Source organism: Protopterus annectens, chromosome 15.part0, assembly GCF_019279795.1.
Source record: "Protopterus annectens isolate FY-2018-M chromosome 15.part0, PAN1.0, whole genome shotgun sequence".
NCBI lineage: Eukaryota > Metazoa > Chordata > Ceratodontiformes > Protopteridae > Protopterus > Protopterus annectens.
The window spans coordinates 234143757-234165799 of record NC_056749.1 but is presented as its reverse complement, the minus strand read 5'-3'; the positions used below and the strand labels follow the sequence as shown (position 1 = coordinate 234165799).

Below are 22043 nucleotides of genomic sequence, written 5' to 3'. Positions count from 1 at the left end.
TGTTTTTGCTTTATTTTGTTGGACTGACCAGTTAATTCCGCTCAGCTGTAATCATGATTTACTTTGCTCCTACAAGGCTTAGGTTCTCAATCTTCTAGACCTGCTCAGCTGGTTCAGAATTAACAACTCCCTGCAACCTGCCTCCCATGGATTGCTAATGATCTTGGTGGTGCGGCATGAATCTCTGGAGCTCAGGTTATTGAATATCAAGGTCCACGCCTCTGGAAAGTATGGCTAAGTCAATATTCAGCGCTAGCTGCTCCTTAAAGTCGCATTTAAGTTGACCTATGAATAACTGTTCTGCATGACCACGATTTACATTACAAACTTAAAGTATTACACTCTGTTACTTAATGTAATCTTAACTCTATTCGTATGTTACTTAATGTAATCGTAATTCTATTCTTTTTTTACTTAAATGTTATTTTTTTTAGTGTACTTTTATATATCTGATAACCTGTAACAAGAGCACAGTGAAGTGCTTAGAAGCCCTGGTCATAAGCAGTTAGCAGCGCAATCAGCACTGTAGAAGACGTACCAAATTGTTCTTACAAGTAGTCTATCTAATCATGTAAGCAATGGTTACTTAAGAGGCATTACTTTAGCATTGTGATTGCTGTAAAGGAGCACGACTGGCACTGTGTAACATCTTCCAGTCACTGCTTGACCTGCAATCAGTTAAACAGCTGCACTTGTGAATTGATTAGACAGATGGATTGCAGGGTTTGAATAGCACTTCTTTTACAGTGCATATGACATCCTTGTCATTTCAGTCAATGTTTGTGTGTTGCTTACTGTAGTAAGTAGCTGGTATTGCACTTTGCTGCAGTTTATGAAAGGTGTATTTTGAGGCACTTCACACCAGTCTAAAATATAAACACACAATAGGTATTTGCGTGGAGTGTCTTATACAGGAAAGAGCTGTTATGTAAATATATACCACTTAGGTTAGTTTGAGGACTTTTCAGCCATCAAATCTGTTTTTGCATGTTTTACTTGCATGCTCAACTTGACTGGGGAACAGCAGTTGGGCCTTTGAGTGAGATGCCAACTGAGCTAGTTGCAGTATTTGTACAGTACTTGGGCTCAACTATTGTAATGAAGATGAATTTGAAACTGAATATGATGAATCTCCCTCTTCAAAAACAATCTCAAGTGTTACACTCATTTGCTTATTCATTCTTTTAAGTTGATTCGAACACCTGTCAGCTCCTTAAATTTTGACAGTCTCATACATGGCTTAAATATTATCAAAAATGCTTCTATAAAAAATCTAGTCCATAGACAGAGCATTCAACACAAAGCTAGATGCAATATGCCTGCAAACAGCAGCACTGATGTGGAAAAAAACACTAACCAGTAACCTATTTCATGGCAGACACAGTTGTGCTTTATTTCTTTGAAACAGCATAAGCTTCAAATTCCATAACTTACTCAGAGGTTCTGGGCCATCAGCCTTTGAGCTGGATAATTTCTTTTGTCACATCCAAGATTACACTCCTTTTCCAAACTATAAATATTCACCGTCACAAAGGATGGGTATTCATCCAGGCATTTTGTACATGTGCAGTGCTATCATCATGCCCCCAAAAAAAAAAAAAACAGGACTAATGATCATGAAACCAGTCATGCATGAAGTTCTGTGTCTGATCTTCTACATCATAATATGTATTAGTTTATTCTTCACTGCTACAACCCCCCCCCCCAAGATTTTAATACACGAAAAGCAGTGAAAGTCTGTTCTAATACTTTTTTCCTTCAAGCACTGACATAAGCAAAACACTAACCCAGCTAAGCAAGGTCAAAATGCTAGCTTTTATAACTAAAGCTTGAAAAATGGCAACACATATTACTACATCTATTATGTCCTCCTTATAGGACACAGACAACAAAAAAAGTTAGGAAATGCCCAGTACATGTCCAAATTAGTCAATGTTATCAAAAGTAAACTTTTTTTATTTTTTTATTTTGCTTTGAGACAGCATAAACAGCATAAGCTAAACAACTTACTTTGAGGTTCTGGGCCATCAACTGAAGTAACTTGATAAGAATTTATTTACTTGCTTAGAATCTTACACTCCTTTTCAAACCCTACACATTCGCTGTGACTAACAATGGGTATATATAGCCAGGCTTTTGATGTCTGCACAGTGGAATCATCCTAAGCATCATTAAAGAATAAAGGTATAACACAGGGCCACCTAATTTATAATGATCAAAGAAGCAGTCATGCACAAAGTTCTGATTCAGATCTTCTGCATCATGAAATTTATTTTACTATTTACTGTTACGGAACCTCAGGCTTTAACACCAGAGAAGCATTCATATGTCTGTTCTTATACCTTTTTCCTTCTAACATGCACAGGAGCAAAACACTAACCCAGATGTAATGGTCAAGATTCCTGCTTTTATAGGTATCAGCTTAAACAATGTCAAAAGACATCCTTAGTACCTCCATTACACCCTCCTTGTACGACACAGACAACAAAAACAGTTAGGAAATATTCCAGGACATACCCAAACAAGCCCAAGATTGCCATAGGGGAAAGATGATATATCTATGTCAGACCACAAGTACTCCTTATGAAATACTCAGGAAAACATTTACAGGCAGATGTAAAATAATGGTATTGTGAAGCATGGCAGGACACCAGTAAGGAACTACAGACATCATGATGTCATATTTGGGGCAGGCCCAAGAAATTCAAACATCATTTCCGGATGTACTTTTGAATGATGCACAAAAAAAAAAAAAAGAGCACATGTGAAGCTGGTCATACTGTTAAAGCTCCTGCACACACAAAATCAAACCAGGATATTACACCATCTAAATTGTCAATCAAATTAAATTAATTGACCTTACAACCGTTTAACATTTAGTATAAACATATACTACTGCAGTTAGCTATCAGACAGTTAGCTACCTACCCAGAAAAGACTTTCTTAACCATACAAGTCTCTCACTAACTAGACGACAAACAGCTGCTATGTTTTCCTTAAATCATACACTCCTCTCCCAGGTAAAACGTAAGCTGGTATTGCTTTTTTAAGGTCTGAAGTCACTTTCTCCACATATGCTCTACCCTGTGAAGAAAACAGAGAAATGGAAGGACTCAATTACAGACAGTTGTGACATCACTTTCAGAAGAAAATGTGTGTTTATCTTAGGAGAAAAACTTTTGTGAAAGATAAAATACAACTTCCTACAGGTAAAGTCTCTCAGTTTAGAGATCCTCCAAATTTCAGGGCTGGTGAACTAGCCTGTATAATGCAGAATGGGCAGGCTTATCACTTGTGAAGCACAAGTCGCAAAGAGAAATTATTTTGAAAATTGAGTAACAAATCAAAACCACTTCAATGAAATTTTTGAATAGACAGTGGTGGGTCACAGTTCTGTCCTCAGCACAGTTATGATGTGCTAAAGACATGTATCCTGACTGTGGAATAATGGAGACCCACGGTAATACTTGTGCCAAACTGAGGTTAGGACAATGTACAACGTGAGACAAAACTCACACAGTGTAAAGTTTCTAATCAGCTCCAGCCAAATATAAAATTCTCACTGGAAGAAAAGTGGATCTAAATAAGGAACTGGTTCCTTACATGAAGCTGGATATCACTCCAAATCAGGGGGATTCCATTGTCTTGTACTTTAACAGTTTCTAGTAACCGCCTGAAAACACCCTCCCTTCCCACAGAGCATCGAGGATGCACTCTGGTCCTCCTCTAAATTTTGACATCATGCATAAAATCAGGAGGGAAGGATAGAAGGCATGCAAAAACATTTCATACCAGAGACAATGAAGCACATTGCATTATACCTCCTTGTCCTCCTGAACTAAAGGAAGTATGAAGAGGATGGCATTCGCCCATGTGTTGAACAGATGACCCATGGGTGCTTCATTCCTAGAAGCCAATGAGCAGATGGGATGTTCTAGCCATCTACTCCAGAAGAATGATGATAGGAGTTGTAGTTCTGATAGCCCACCAGTGTTGTCACATGTTCTATTAGGTACAAACTAATCACAGTGGTAGCCCAGTCTTCAATCCACTACTCCACATAAACTGCCTCTTTCCAATAGGGCATGAGCTCATTCTACCTTTGTTCAGGTACCATATAACGGCCTGAATATCTGCCCAGAGGAGGTGCTCATGTCTCAATTCACCTTCCTGAATTTCTATGGTAAGAATTTATTTACTTAATTTTTGTTGCATTTGTTTATCAAGTTGTTCTGGCTGGGCCAAGAAGATGACTTTTCAGCAGAGACCTGGGAACAAAAGCTCCACAGAGTACAGAGAAAAAGAGTACACTATCATCATTTAAAGGACATCAAACAGAAATCTCAGCATAAATACATCATGACTATTTACAAAGCATTAAGAAAATACATCACTATTATTTAGAAAGCATTAAGGATATACACAAAAGAAGTCAATAGGAAATAGTTACAGTGCACAACAGTACATCATGGAAACTGAAATACATAAAATAAACTGGGGAAAGAGGTGAAAACAGAAGATCAGGAAATATAGTAGACATTTATTTAGTCAGTATTTTTTGTTTCCAAACAGTATGAAAAGCTGAAAGAAGAGTAAAAATAGCTGAGGGTACATTATCAGCAGAAATGGGGATGTAGTTAGCAGCAAGGTGCCTGAAAATATCAGATGGCATGAAAGGTTGCTCAGAGAAAAGAGACGGCAGGATTATGAAGATTAAGGAAGTGGAGGACGAATTACATACATGAATAAAAACATTCCTGGAGTGATGAATCACAGGAACATATGAGAATGGAGGAAGGAAAAAAAATCATAGTACATAGTGAAAAGAAGATATGATGAGGCATCCCATTTATGAGTGTGAGGTGTAGAACATATGAGGAATGAATTTAAAGAGACAAATGAGGTAAGCTAGGAGAAAATGCAAGGAAAATGAAATTAGTAAACATTCGGAGGTTAGAGAGAAAAAAAATGCAGTATACAAGACAAACCCAGCGGTGTGAAAATTGACTGCAGGAGATACTCGTTCTTGTGACAAACCAAGCCCATGTACAAAATGCAGAAAAGGGGGGATTAAGCAGAAGCCATTTTAAAGTTAATTTGGAAAACTTGTAAAGATGGTAGTCAGGGATAAAGAAGTAGTGGACTGGGAAGGAGTGAATGCAAGAGGGTAGGTAGGAGAATTTAACCTGGAGATGTGCATGAGCAAAGCCAAGATAAGAGTATTGTTTGAGTTGTGTCTTAAAGGATTTAAGACTAAATACTTTGTTATGGCATGAGGGAAGGAGCTCCGTTTTCTGGAAAGAAAAAGTAGTCTCTATCCATCAGAATTATTTGATTTTGTCATGAGGAGCAATAGTTTATCCTTGAGTGAAGTGGTCTGCTAGGAGAACAGAATTGCAGGATGCTGTTTAGACTCAGGCATTGTTCAGGTTTATGAAAAAGCTTGTGGGTGGTACCTAAATGTAAGATACTTAGGAAGTGGGATACTTCTTGGCCAGTAAAGTTAGTTAAGAGACAGTCAGTGAAGGTTTTATAGTGCATATTACAGCACTGATCAAAATATTCAGATTTGAGGCCAGTAAGTTGAGCAATATGGGGTAGTGTAGAGAAGAGTTGAAAATTAGAAGGTTGAGGCAATATTTTTTTTTCTAGTTGAATTGGTCAGGTAAGGCTGAATCATATAAATAGTGCCGAACTGATGTGGTAGTCAAGTCTGAGGTATTCATCTGTGTTGATTTCCTGAAGTTTGGTATGGGCTACGAGTTCAATTTTTGTATTACTTGAGGAGATTAAATTAGTGTATTTTCTGTTTGTGAAGCTGTTTGGGGTGAATATAAGTAATTTAGATTTTTGGGGTGTTAAAGAGTGGCTGTAGTGGTTAACATTGCCACCTCACAGCAAGAGGTTCTGTGGTTCGATTCTCAGCTGAGGTGCCTTCTGTGCAGAGTCTGCATGTCCTCTCTGCGGTCACATGGGTTTCCTCCATGTGCCCTGGTTTCCTCCCACATTCTAAAGACATGCTGCAGGTAGACTGGACACACTAAAATTGGCCCAAGTTGTGTGTGCATGCATGCATGTGTGTGCCTTCTGTGGAAGCTTGGGCACCAGGCTGGCAATTCAACACCATAAAACTCCACTGCCAATCATTCTGAAGACCGTTGTTCCACTGTGGTGACCCCAATGGGAAAAAGCTGAGAAGAGAAGAAGATGATTTTGGGGGTTTTATCAATAGTTTCTGTCTGGAGAGAGAGAGGTTTCAGTTGAGGTAAGGGAATCTTATGTGAGCTGCAGTAAAATGTCAAGTTTTTTTGGCACAGCAAAGGAGTACTGAATCATCCAGGTATTAAACAATGGTGGAATGTGTGCTTGCTGTATGGAAGTCATTAATGAATAGGTTGAAAAGAAGGGGCTCAAGGATGGAACTTTGAGAACACCTACTATTACAAGTTGAAAGGATGAGATATTGTTACACAAAGAGGTGACTGTGATGATGTTAATTATTGACTCAGTCAAGCAGAGGAAGAATTTTTCTGAGTGGCTTAATGACAAAGTCAGTGTAAATTTTAATTCTGATGTCAATACAAGTGTTAAGAATGTTAAGGGGGAAATGGACACCTATAGGAATAGTGTAAATAAATTAGCTGATGTGCTGGGGAAATTTAAGGCTCTTAGTGTTGTTGAGTACCTTAATGAATGTTTGAAAAGGGGAATTGTTCCTAAAGGTTTGAGTCTATAAGTTCCCCAACAAGATTGATAGTAGTTCTGATTTATACAATGAATTATTGGAAGTATTCAATAAATGTGGGTTAGATGTGGTTAGGATTGTTATTAAACAAAATGAATTAAGGATGAATGAGTTAAAAGGTACTACAGAGCACCTTAATAATCATATTATTAATGATTTAATGCACACTGTTGAGATGGAAAAAATTAAATACTGTGCTGTAATGGATAAAACTGATGAAGCATGTTCAGAGAATATTAAACAGAGGATTAAGAAACTGAATAGAAATATTTTAGAACATAAGGACAACCGATGCTACCCTGCACCTACAAAAGTTAATGTTCAGATGTACGGGGAAAGATATGTAAGACATGGTATCTCTGATGAAGGACCTGATAGGGATGAACATGTTGGTGAAATTAACTATCTGGACCCGTTAGAGTATCCCCCCCCCTCTGATGATCCAAAAGTTTGATGAATCAATGCGTTCCTCAGTATTACCTACAGGATCATAGGGGAGGGAGGCGAGGGGGGATATCGGGGAAGGGGGAAATTTCATTAGTAATTGAAGAGAAACCCAATGAAATATTTACAGAGGAGATGTATAATGAAATACTAGTGGAGAATATTAAACACAAAGACAACATATTCACTTACAATAATTATAATACATTTAATTACAGTGGGATAGAATTAACCACTGACCACTTCAGTTTATTATCAAGGGGTTTTAAGTTTATACCTTATAGAAAATGTGATCTTACCAAGTTAATACTAGATTTTAAGATGTTCACAAGGTAGTTGACTTTTGAATTGGTTTTTCAGGAGCAAGGAAAGGTACACACATTACATAGTTTAAAACGTAAAAGCGAATTCAATCCCCCATTACATTCACAACTAAAGGATTTTGAGCTGTTAGTTGACAATGAATTAAGGCAAGTTATTGGTAAAACTAATCAGTACAATCTCAAGGAAAATGAAAGAAGGGTGCTTAATGAACTTCAGCAAAATAAACAGGTCAGGATTATAAAGCCTGACAAAGGGGGGGGGGGTATGTCCTTATAGACAAATATTAGATATTTTGGGTGATTCTACAACGTATACTAGGGTATCTAAAAATGAAATTTGGCATATAAAAAAATTGAGTTGGCCCTAAACGACTTGTTGTTGGAGGGGCTTACTAATACGGAAACTTTTACATTTTTGCATGTGCCTCAACCTAGAATACCCACTAAGTTTGGTATACCTAAGGTCCATAAGGATCCATTAGACCCCCCTCTTAGACCTACTGTTTCGGCGGAAGGATCAAAGACAGCCCCTCTAGCGAAATTTGTGAATGTAAAATTGAAAAAGTATTGGGGGACAGAAAAAAAGATACTTAAGGATTCATGGGATTTCCTTCAGGGGATTGATTTATAACAGCTGTATGATGATGATATTTTTGTGACTGTGGACATTAAAGATGTGTTCACGGTGATACCCCAGGACATAGGATTAGACTGGCTTGAGGCAACTCTAGTGGATAAGTGCAGTATTTCTACTGATGAATTGCAAGTTATTTTAAATTTAACGGACCTTATATTAAAAAAATTATTTTATTTATTATGGGGAGGAATTCTTTCATCAAGTGAAGGGATTGCTATGGGGTCTAATTGTGCCCCTACCTATGCTAACATTATATTAGCGTGGTGGGAAAAGTGTTATGTTTTTAATTCTAGATTTTGTGATTGTTGGATACTTTATAGGAGATTCCTTGATGACATTTGTATTTTTTGGAAGGAATCAGAAAATAAGTTGAAAGAATTTTTGGAATATCTAGATTCCTCACCTCTTTTTTGCATTTCACGAGTTCTATTACATTTGATAAAGTGGACTTTTTAGATGTTAGCATTATTAAAACCTCTAGGGGCATTAAGTCTAAAGTATTCTGAAAGGAGACATTTTCTAACTCATATCTACATTTTGATAGTGCCCACCCCTATGTACAAAAGAGAAGCATTTTAAGGGCAATTAATAAGAGCAAGTAGACTCACTTATTTAGATAAGATTTTGAAGAAGAATGTATATTCTTAGAGAAACCTTTTAAGGAGAGAGGGTATCCAGTCAATTTGCTTGAGGACAAAAGGAATTATGTTAAGCCTATGTTATGGGAAGCCGCCTTGCTTATCAGTGGGAGGGGTAAGCACTAGGTAACCTGTCTACCACATAAGGAGTGGTTTTGGCCCAGAAATTGTAGTTATTGGCCGTTTGGGCAATCTTCCATCTCTCTCAACTTTCTGATTTGAAAGCCTGCATTTGCACTTGTTTCTGTCCTGTAACTCGTCTAGTGCAGATACAGATTCTTAGTTTTAGCACTTAAATTTGCTTGTTCATGCTCAGCACTTGTTCAGAACTTGTAAGCACTAAATAAGCTACTAATTACTATAGCACTCAATTGTCCTCATTACCTAGAGGAAAACAGTTTTTGCACTTACTTTTCTCACTTGCTTAGAGAAAAACAGCTCTTGTACTCACTTTACTCACTTATCTAGAGGAAAATATTTTTTTATTCAGGCATGTCCAAGGGTCAGCTCCCAGTGTTCTCTCCTGTCTAGCTGATGAATCTGGGCATCTTGAGGCAATGTAGAAATTGCCTCATGTACACAGAAAACCCACTCCTCCTACCACCCAACACTACAACCTGTGAGACATGCACTTATCTAGCCAAACTGGAGGTAAAGCTCTCTCAATCCAAGACTGAACTTGACAGTCATGAGAAGGTAAACATTTGCACCACACCACACTCATCACATAGTCTCACTAAATCTACACCACCAAAATCCACACACAGTAACACAAAAACATTCCCGGCGGCTCTCAATAATAATCTGTCAAAGCAACAGAGACCTCCAAAACAGAAATGCAAGCAACCTCCATCCCCCAACACAACCCAAATGACACATAGCCCACAGACTCAGTGTGCCACTCAACCACAGCCAATAAGGCAAAACAACGTACCCAACACACTAGTCACAGGTGACTCTATAGTCAGGCACACTGATGTCCCACTCGCCAGGGTAAACAAGGAGAAGGTTACGATCAGCTGCCTGTCAGGAGCCAGGATCCGCCACATAACCCACGCACTCAGGTCACTCCATAACAAGTAAAAATATGACTCTGTCATTGTCTATGTTGGTGTGAATGACCTGAGACGTACCTCCCTGGACTACATGAAAAGAGAAATGGAAGAGCTTTCCGATCTTGTAGCTCAGGCAAGTATGACCCTAGCCCTGAGTAGCATTCTGCCATCGCCCAGAATGATACCGTAGTACAAGGACAAAATAATTGATTTCAACAATTGGCTAAGCTTCTGGTGTCATTCTAAGGGGATCCAGTATCTGTCTGCTTGGGATGACATGGTCGACAGACCACGATGCTTTGCCACAGGTGGCCTGCACCTGTCACCCCTGGAATTCCGGATACTGGCTACGGCTCTTGCTGACCCTATAGTGCCTTTTTTAGGCAGGGATCAAATAAATTCACCACCATAACAGGAACAGGCAAGCAAAAACTGAGGGTAATGCTACTCAATGCTAGAAGTCTAAATCTCAAAATGCACTCACTTGAGGCACTCCTTAAAATGGAGAACATCGATATCTGTGCAGTGACTGAGACCTGGTTCAAGGCTCCAGAGAGCACCCCTGCACTACCAGGCTACAACTTATACCACACTTTTCGGTCATGTAACCTGGACCGAAACACCAAAGGCGGAGGTGTGTCTATATTCATTAAGGATATCCACACCTCCAGGCTAGTTGCTCGGCATAATGCATCTGAGGTTATCCAAGTTAAACTAACTCTGGGGAAAACTGCAATCCAATCTGTAGCTTGCTACAGATCCTCCACTATGCCCCAGGATTCCCACTCCTCTTTTCTTGATGTACTGGAAAATATTAGAGTTCAAACAAACACCCTAATAATGGGCGACTTCAACTACCCCACCATTAACTGGGAAACCTACTCGTGTACCAACTCCTTAACTCAACGCTTTCTGGAATTCATAAACTCCAATGCCCTAGATCAACTTATCCACACCCCCAGCAGGGGCAACAATATCCTAGACCTAGTCATTACCAACATGAGTGACCAGTGTTCCACACCTGAATTCAACTCCTCGTTGGTCCGATCCGACCATAAGCTTATCACCCTTGATATCCACATCCCGCCCCCACCCCCCATTAAGGAAACCACAGTAAAAAATTTCTCCAAAGCTAACTTCATGCTTCTTAAGACAGAAGTGGTGAACTTCATGACACCCATGCAGATGGACAATACAGTTACAACTGCTGAATCCTACACAAATGCACTCTATAAGCACTTACACGAGTGCATGGATCATGCTATCCCAAACAGAACCAAGACGCTATCCTCCAAAAAAAGGAAGCCAATCTGGTGTTCCCCTGCCATAAACTGTACAACAGAAGGAAGAAACTGTTGCAAAAGAGAGTAAAATCCCATGAGTGGAGGAGCTCCCTGGTCAGCCTCAGTAAGAAGCTGAGATCCCTTATAAGATCCTCCAAAGCTAGCTACGAAAACAAAATTGCCACTAAATCCAAGGACAACCACAAAGCATTCTATAGCTATGTCAAGAATCTAGATGGCAACACCCAGATCTGCTCTGAGTTACAGCACAAAGGCACGAAAACTACAGAACCAACTGATATTGCCAACATCCTGGCAGATCGGTTCAGTGCTAACTTTACCCCTCTCTCACCCCCTAAAAGGCCCATATCTATACAGGAATAATGAAGAGTCCCTGTAATCACAACTACGCAGGTAAAAGCTGCACTCTCTAAAGCCAAAAACACAGCATCCATGGGACCGGAGAACATCCCAGGCTGTGCTTTACACGAACTTCAGAACAAACTGGCTCCCCACTTAAGCACCATGTTCAATAATAGCCTCTCATCAGGCTTTGTGCCCACTGAATGGCGCACAGCAACAGTTATCCCACTCCACAAAGGGAGTCTCACCACTGATCCCGGGAACTGTCGACCTAGTAGCCCGACGAGCCTGGTCTGCAAAGCAATGGAACTTATCATCATGGAACTCATAAACAAAGACACTGGTAACCTCCAGACTCTGGATCCCACCCAGTTCGGGTTTGTGAAAGGCAGATCATGCTTCCTGAACCTGATAGACTTCTTTGAGGCAGTCACTAAAGCCGTGGATGAGAGTAAGGTGGTTCACACAGCCTATCTTGACCTCGCCAAGGCTTTCGACACCATCCCCCATTCTGGAATTATAGCTAAACTCACTAAACTAGGTATAAATCCTTACGTCACAAAATGGGTTGCCAACTGGCTCACTGGCAGAACCCACACTTTAAAAGTTGCAGACTCCAAATATGACCTCAAAGCAGTGACAAGTGGAGTACCACAGGGTTCCGTAATGGGACCTCTCCTGTTTGGTATCTACTTCTCTGAAGTACAGGCTAACACAGAAGGCCTCTGGCTAAAGAAGTTCGCAGATGACTGCAAATGAGGAGCCATAGTCAAGTCCCCAAATGATGTGGACATCCTACAAAAGGGCCTCACTGAGACTGATGCCTGGTGTCAGAGCCATGGCCTCAAGCTCAATGCCAAAAATGCAGTGTCATCCCATTTGGTAAAAATTCTGTACCCATGAACTACCACATAGGCAGCAATCTACTTAACACCGAATGCGTGATAAGAGACCTTGGGACCCAGGTGGACAGTAGTCTTTCCTTTGATAGTCATATCGCCACAGTAGTCAGGAAGTCCTTCTACGTGGTACACCTCATCATAAAAGGGTTCTCATCCAGGAAAAAAAGAGGTCATTGTTCCCCTCTACTCATCACTCATTAGACCCATTATAGAGTACAATGCCCCTTTTGGAATGTACCTCACAAGACATCTGCAGCAGCTGGAAAGGCCACAGAAGTACCTCACAAAAAGGATTACTGGCCTCAAACAAATGCCCTACACTGACAGCCTCAAAAAACTCCAGCTTTACTCCGTAGCATATTGCCTACTCCGAGGTGACCTCTGCCTAACATATAAAGCTATGTCAAACCCAGAGCTATTGGACATGCTACACCTAAAGAAATCCCAATCCCTCTGAGCTACACGCTCCAGGGACCTAAACCTTGTCACCACAATAAACAGGACATGCTGGAGGGATAGATTCCTGTCTCAGAGACTTCCTATACTCTGGAACAAGCTACCCATCTTTGTCAAGCAAAGTTCTTCATTAGCATTCTTCAAGAAAAATCTTGATGAGTGGATGGGAAATAGGAAATACACCCCGGGGATCACTTCTGTGTCTCTGCTGGACAGTGGCACAGAAAAATAACTTTCTTGGGTGGCGTAAGCTATGGAACCTTGCTGGCTAGGCTTACATAGGCCCTTGGGCCGATAGCCTAGTACCTACCTATGAACCTGTAAGAACTTACGATGATCAATATATTTGCCTATTTTAGGTAAAGGAGATCAATTTATAACTTATTCATCTGTCCAGAAAGGCAGTAGTGAATTTTGTAGGGCATTTACGATGGAATTTAATAATGACTCCAAAGTTGTACGGGATGTGGTTAAGACAGAGTGGGACAGATTTACTTCCCTTACAGATCTTACAGGCTTAGTGAATAAGCCTATTAATATTACTTTTAAAAAAGGAAAAAATTTGAAAGAATTGTTTGAGAGGGGAAGTATTAACTTGGGCAAATATGGGAACAAAAGGACAGGCGCTTACAAATGCGGGGCCTGTTCTCAATGTGGCCATATAGCCAATGCTGACCAAGTATATATTAAATCTAGAAACAGGGTGATTAAAAGTATGTATTACAGTAACTGTAATACCAGTGGTCTTGTGTATTTAGTGACATGTTGAGTTTTGCTGTGCTTTTTATGTGGGAAAGACGGAGAGACATCTAAAGAGACATTTATGAACATTTTTACGATATCAGTAAAAATAATGAAAGTAATGCTCCATATAGGAATTCACAGGGTTGTGGCCAAGCAAAATTTTTATTTTTTGTTTTAGAGACAGTGGGTGCTGATGCCGGGGGGGAGGTTCCTGGGAAACCCATTTAGAATATCGGGAACTGTACTGGCAGGTCACTTTAGATGCTGCTAGACCCCCAGGCTTGAATGAGAGCATTTCGATTGCTCCACTGTTAAAATTAAGAGCAGCAAAACTTTAAAGTATTTTTCACAGTTTTTAGTTTTATACATTGCATTATATTTTATTGGTTAACAGATGGTAGCATCGACCTTTGCATAAGGAGCTTGTCCAGATACAGTATTATGAATACTTTACATATACATATATATTTTTATGTCAATGTTATTTAAATGTATTTTAGTTCATGTAGTTTTTTGTATAAAGTTTTAACATCTATTGGAGGTGTATAATATATATGTTTAGAAGGGGTTGTTTTAAATATTTCCCCATTAAGGGTTAATTGATTGGATGTTTTTATTGGCTAGTATGGAATCAGTGTAGTATTTAAACCTTGTATTATATGTTATCTGAAGACGTCTTGTATGACGAAAACGTATGTGGATTTGTCAGCGTTCATTTTGTGGTTTCTGTGAATAAATCAGTTTATAAGCCATGGTTCGTGTGGTGCGTTTCCAGCAATCTCCTTTTTTGAGGTTATTGGTTGTTTTAGCGATTGCCTTTCTCTCTTATTTTGGTTATGAGATATTGTTATGCTATTTAACTGCTTGGGATCTACCAGACAGTTAAATTTCAAACTATATAAAAAAACGAATTAGGGAACTAGTCTTCCAGACACACTCCAACAGTATTCCCAGAATGATCGAAGGAAGCAGTAGAACAATAAAATCCTTTTATTAAGCGATAAAAACACTGATAAAATAACTGGTAAGCTCTTACATTTAATAAAGTATTAAACTTCATCAGACACCATGTTCTTTACATCACTTCCTTATATACTCAAGTAGTTCAAATTCATTGGATGAAAAAAATGCAAATCAATGGCGTCTGATATGACTTCCTTTTTTATTCAGTTTTTGTTTGTTTTCACTTTTGAAATTTCAAACTAGGAAAAATTAGGGACAGCAAGCCCTAAGAAGAAACACTGACTGCCATACATCTAAATGCAATATGTGAAGCCTCAACTCTTAAAAGATTGTTTCCTGAGCAAGACTGCAAACAAGCTAAGCTTGATTAATCCTGCTAATGAAGTATCCACCATCAAAAACTGAAAGGTTGTGCTATAGGAACAGCACACCCACATTCTGAGTGTAAAATCAAAAACGCACCCCTCCAGTACGAAGAGAAGAAAGAATGAATGAATGAATGAATGAAAAAAAGGGAAAACAGAGCCAATGGAGAGAAAAAAAGATGACAGCAATATTAAACAGAACTTCTAAAGATAAAAAACAAAAAACATTTTCAAAGGTGGAGTTTGTTGATTTTAAATTGGTCACCATGACTGACTTCCCCAGTGTCAGTTGGAGGGAACATTCACTTATGACCATGTTGAAGGTATTATTGAATGTTATACAGATAAAGGTCCCCCATGCTGTTTGATGCTGTGATCAATTAGGAAAGGCTATCTACAGAAAGTATGATTTGGTAAGTTTATAACCATTTCTGGTACCTTCTTCTCCCTTTTCTTTTTTGGCATTCTCAAAGGCTCCAGGCTAAATAGGAGCTTCTGCCACCTAGCCATCTGCATATAAATGTCAAAAAAGCAAGAGACTGTGCAAATGAAGTGTTAGTTACTGCAGAATCTTTTATCTTTATTTCCCTGAAGATTAGGTTGCTTCTCTTTCATCAGGTTCAAGCCACACAGATTTAACTTTCAATTAAGCTGTAAACATGATGTGTTTTATTGCTGGAGTGACAATCTCTACCAAAAGAAAGCACTTTGAATTTGCAACAACTGTGCAGTCACAGACATAGAAGAACCCCTCTTATTTACCACAGATTATGGCTATATTGCGGGTGACACTGCTGTATACTGATATAAGGTGGTCTCTACAGGCACAACCCACTTTCTAAGCCCCTCTACCCAGCAAACTCTTGCATCCGCCTTTCTGCTCCCCTCCCTTATGTATGGTGCCCCTCTTTTCACCAATCTCCATCTTGGCCTTCGGTCCAAACTTGAATCCTGCCACCATAAGAGTTCCAAATTTGCAACCAATTCAAAAAACTCATTCCACCACTGCCACTCCCTCCTCACCCTCAACTGGTTTGAACTACCTCAGTTACCTATAACTCACCATTGCCCACAAGCTCATATTTAAACCTGCCAACTTCCCAGCTCTCGCTACTTCCTTAAAACCTTACATTACTAACTGCTCGCTCATATCCAAAAAACAAAATCTCCTTCAGGTCCACAAACTTGCATGACCTTGGCCATCTACTGCTGTCCCACTCCTTAGCTAAACAGTGGAACTCTCCCCCACACACCTATGCAACCTACCTAACCATACAAATTTAAAATCTCAACTACTCTCATCTTTCTTCCAAATGGGAATGCCCTTGCCACGCTCCCCCTCTCTCATTTCACCTTGGACTGACTCATTCAACTACCTCTACTATTACTTCATTCCACCCAAGACAATCTCTCCCCTACTAAAAACTAATTTTCTCTCCAATATCTATTGTACTATACTCTCCAATCTCAAACATACTATTACTCTCTCCATGCATATTTTCCTAGCCTACTAATGGCTAGTAGCTATATATTTTGAAATGTTAAACCTACAATTGAGTTTATAACAAAAATATTCACTTTATGTAAATGTTGAAATTTCTGTAATGAATTATGTCTTCATTTTTGTAACATTTTGACAAGCCAATTGCAAATATCATGGAGCTTATCTGTAAATGTTTAATTAGCTGTATGAACCATGTCCTTTTGTAACATGTGAAATGTAACTTGCAATTACTATGGAGCTTTTCTCCCTGGGCCTCCACTGAAAACAGGCTCTTCTTGGCCCAGTGGACTACCCCGGTCATCAAACTTAAATAAATATACTGAACTGTAGCACCAATGTGTCTATATAAATTATGAAGGACCACAGAATGGGCCTATAATATAGATCGATACCTCTCAACCTGCAGACATTAAAAACAGGAACAAAGACCCTTGAAAAAAAGGGGAATATCCAACTAAACATGTGGACATTTAAATAACAAAATTTGAATACTAAATAGCACGTTTAAAAAAGAGTGCGCAAAAATGATGGAAAAATATAAGCACAATATCCAAGAGACAGCTTAAAACTGAGGATTTTACTGAACAGTATCACACAATTTCACTACACAACGCTATTTAGTTTTGCTTCAGGAAAAAAGGGAATTATAAGATGTGTGTCCGCTTTCTTTAAATTATTGTAACCACTAGGATGTTGGTCACGTAGTGTAGTTTTCTGTGCACTAGACACCTTCAAAAATCACATATGCTGAGGGAAATTCAGAAAATTGTGTGAAGGGGTAAATCAAGCTTGAAAACAGGTATATACTTCCAAAACTTGTGACATACATTCTTATTTCCAGGCCAGACTTAGTTACTCCAAAACAGGGACAGCAGAGTGAGGTTTACAGATCCTGTAATGGTCGTTCAAGTGGCAAATCTCACATAAAACAAATCTGTCATCAGAGGCTAGGACATCATAAAGGAAAGGTAGAGACTTCAACAGAGATGTCAGGAGGGATCAAACTTTTTCCATCCTTGATGTAAGGCCTGTTAATACATTTATACCAGCATGGAATCTGGGACAAGATGAAGGGGATGACAACTTCCAAGAAGTAAGGAACAAACAGAAGCTCACCAGGATGAATGCAGCTGCTTGCACATTAGTTTGGCACATGGCCCAATGCAACTATGATGCCTTAACTCATGTTTGCTTTTCTGTGTTAGCCTTAAACTGCTGTAATGAACACCAGACTTACTCTGAGGCTGTCAAGGCAAACCTCATAAGTAGTAAAATCTTGCCACCTGCATAAGAGTACCATGCAAAAATGCTTAAGGGGTGGGTGCACTTTATTTAAATAAACAGATCTCTTACAGTATACATTCTTTCACACTTCCCCAATCCCCTAGGTGAACCAGAATATATGGAACAGCTAAACATGGTCTTGATTGCTCCATTTTGGCTCAAGCAGCAGTGGATCTTCCTCCTCATGGGAATGCCTCATGAGATACAGCACATTCAGCTCCTGCAGATGGACATTCTGTCTCAGAACAAGGGGGCCTTTACAATCTTCAATGTGGAGACCATAAAGCACACAGCTTGAATGATTAGTTTGTTCTGCCCTTCGGGCACCAGTTTACTGATGATGTGCTTAACATACTTATTGAGGCTATAACTCTACCACCAGGAAATCCTAAAGTGGAAGAGGTTTTCCCTTTTGTGCAAGAAAAGTAATTAGGACCCTATCACAGCACTGGTTCCCCAGGACCTGCAATATTTGAGTTAACTATTTAAGTAAGCATTTGCCTATGTTTCCATTACGGTGTACTTTTCAGCCATTTCAGGATGCTTTCCCTTGGACCTGCCACCTGTTACTTTTGAAAAGCAATCCTACATCTGAGACCTCCCAATAAAAGATATGTTTCTCCAGTGGACTTAACTTGTATTACCAAGAATGACTCAGTCAAATTCTGAGCTTGCAGCCATGGTTCCTTTCAAAATTTCTAATCTAGAAAACATCCATATCGATAGCCATCGCTTCAGCAAGAACAGCATCAGCACTTCAGACAGCTACACCTAAGGAACCATTTTTAGTCTTCCACAAGGGTAGGGTCACAGCCTTAGAATGAGCCAGTCCATTCAACTTCCTCTCTTCTTTCTCCATATTCAAAAACAGGGAGGAAAGGTTTATGCATTCCCTGGATGTCCAGAGGCCACTGAGGTATTATTTTTAGAGAGACAAGGATATTAGAAGCTTCAATCAGCTGTTCATTTTCTTTACAGCAGGGAAGGATGGTGGGGGCTGTGCCCAAACAGACAATTTCCAAATGTCTGGCCCACTTTGTCATTTTCTATTATGACTCCAAAGATTACAAAATAGAGGGAAACATGAGAGTCCATACCAAGAGACGTATGGCTACCACTGTAGTCTTCTTCAATAGATAGGTAGACAGACTAGTACTAGGCTAACTGGCCTTGTTGGCCATTTTAAGCCTAGCCAATTACCCCAACTGAGAATCAAACCCTGCACCATATGTTTGTAAGGCAAACACCTTAACCATTATGCCAACCTCCCAATGGTCTACCTAATCTGCCTTAGGAGCACTCACATTCAAAGATTACAAAATGGACATCGCTTCCAGGACTTAGGCTGAGTTTGCTGCAGTCATTCTGCAGGGTACGTCATAGTCTACTCTCTTCCTTCAGACGACCTCCATATCATCATGCGCTCTAGGAATCATTCCAACAGTTACGATTGTGCAACAATGATCTAAACAAAGAACATAGTACAGTTGGGTAAGAACTCACCATAATAGTAGTCGTTTGAGTAGGTTACTGCAGTACTATTTTCCCACCCACCATTTCCCATATTCTGGTGTTGAATATTCTGGTCTATATTAGAACACCAAACTTTCAAAATTTCGAGTGTTCTAATATCGAACCCTAGCAATCAAAAATTTAAAACATCGAACAAACAGAACAGCAAATTTATTTCCTAGGGAAAAAATTTGCTGTTTCAAAACACATACACACAACACAAGCACATCAAACAAACAGCAATCCACACACATACACCTAAACTCTTACACCTAACCCTACACAAAACTATACATACACCACTAACTATCCACTTACCTTAACCCAAACCCTAACCCTAAGGTCTGCCACTATCGCACAGTCACCTCACCCATGCCCTAACCCTACCCCGCCCTAACCCTCATATCCACACAATCCCACACTTACCTACCTCGCGCCCTAACTCACCTAACCCTCCCTAACCCTCACGTCCACACAATTGCATACTTACCTGAACCCGACCCGTAACTTTCCACCACAGCACTGAAAATACTGAAGCAACAGAAACAGACAACCAAATTCTTTCCCTAGGAAAAATTTCATTTTTCTGTTTCTTCGATATTTTCAGCTGAAAACGGGTCGATATTAGAACACTCGAAATTTTGAAAGTTCAGTGTTCTAATATAGACCCGAATATTCTAGGGGGGGGGTAGGGTACTTATCCTTATGCTACCTGCCTTTCCATCTTCTCTTACAGGACCTCATTCCTGCTTAGGTCTGAGTAGATATGGGGATCCCGCTTCTTCCATCCCCTTCCCTCAGCTTAGCTTTGATGGGCCTTTTTCCTTTTTTTCTTTCCATTAGGGTTAGACCATAGCAATGACCCTTGGCTCTCAGGGTAAATTGTGGTGATCTGGGCAAAAAAAGCTCCAAATGGCATGTGCTGATGTTTGTTTTATACTACGAGTATCCTAACATCCGTGACAGATGGATATCTGTCACACCTGCAGGGGGAAGCGTGCTGAGATCTGGAAACTGAGCCAGACATTCAACCTTCAGTGGATGAAGTCTCAGTAGTCAGAACTACCTCAACACTGATCTATTTGAATATTTACCACTATGGTAAGCTCTTCAGTGATCATGGTAAACACAGGGAAACCAATGAATTTCAAGACATATGTGCAGGGCTTCTGAAGGAAAGGAAGGAATACATTCAGAATGCTGGAAAGCAGAAATTTTCAATGAACTGTCCCCTTTGTCTTCACAAGACAGAACGCAGGAAGAATGCTAGATTTTTGAGGGGAAGGACATCTGAAAGTCAAGGGAAACTGCAGAATTGAAAGTCAGAGACTTAACTCATTCCCTCCAATGGAGTTCTTTTGAGTTTGTACTCAAATTCTTAGTGGATGTGGCCTGTACCTCTTAAAAAATCAAGTTATTGCTTCACAGTTCAAACAAATGTTTACATATCTAGAACCATGTGTGTTACTAGCAAACTGTAAATGGCAAAGTAATCAGCACACAGCATTCATTCAATTCTAGGTCTTAAACTTGAGCTGCAATAACCATGGTACATATAGATTACACAATGCATAAGCAGCTTACAATATCTCGGTACCCATTCAAGCAAAAAACATACGGCCAGCATCATTTTCTTCATACTGCTGTGTATTTCATATGAGGCTAAGCAATTTCATCTGTTCACTTGATTCTTGAAATATTAAGTGAAATACAAAAATTATTGCAAAAAATAAATTGTGTACAAATAATATCCAATATCTCAATCTGCATTAGACTGAGGTACAATATCAATACAGTTGTTCTTTTCCATTGTGGAAGCATTAAGATGAAATCTTTTAATACTGTGTATGTATATAGTATTAAAATTATTAATGCAAATACAACAACTGATGCCTAAAGGTGACAGTAAGATGCAACCGCAAAAATTCTTGGAGACATCTGTATGTAGGCCATTTTGAGTTAAAGAAAACATAATGCCACCCCCCACCCTGATTCTAAGAAGCCTTTCTCCTTGTGCATACAAATCTCCTGCAAGCACCCCTCAGCCACCCACTTAGCAGAAATGAGATTCCAGACGGCTGGAGGGCACATACCTAGTTGCAACAATCCAAAATAGGAGGTACAACTTCTTCTTCTTCTTCTTTCAGCTTTTCCTGGTTAGGGGTCGCCACAGTGGATCACCTGTCCGCTCATGATTGGCAGTGGAGTTTTACGGTGTTGAGTTGGCAGCCCGGCACCCAACCTTCCACAGAAGGCATACACACGCACACACTCTCAACTAAGGCCAATTTAGAGTGTCCAATCCACCTACAGTATGTCTTTGGGATGTGGGAGGAAACCGGAGCACCCAGAGGAAACCCACGCGACCACAGAGAGGACATGCAGACTCCGCAGAGAAGGCACCCTAGCCAAGGATCGAACTGGAGAACCTCTTGCTGTGAGGTGGCAATGCTAACCACTGCACCATTGTGGCTGCCCCTAAGAGGAGGTACAACTGACCTACAAAAATACAGACCAATAAACCTACCAAGGTCAAAAAGAAATCCACTGATAAGATACTGAAGGATTGGCTAGTGGATTTTTCTAGAGCTCCGTAACCTGTAGAATATATGGACTAACATGGACTTGCACAACGCTCAAAACAGATGCATGACCCACAGACTCATAACTATGCCTTTCTAACTCAATTCCTTAACACCTTCATATCTTACCAGGTAGTAATGGCCAAACATTAAAAGAAGCTCTCACTTTAATGATACCATACTTATAATGTACACTGTTCTACCTCTTCAGCCAACACTTTCTATTTATTTTCCTCTCTAATG

At 39.7% G+C, this 22043-nt stretch overlaps 1 protein-coding gene across 1 annotated transcript in view; it reads right to left on the bottom strand.

Moving 5' to 3' along the window:
* The window catches only part of CHM (CHM Rab escort protein), a 1989252-nt gene that overhangs the window by 455491 nt on the left and 1511718 nt on the right, over positions 1-22043 (bottom strand). The gene's annotated exons all lie outside the window — the stretch shown is intronic.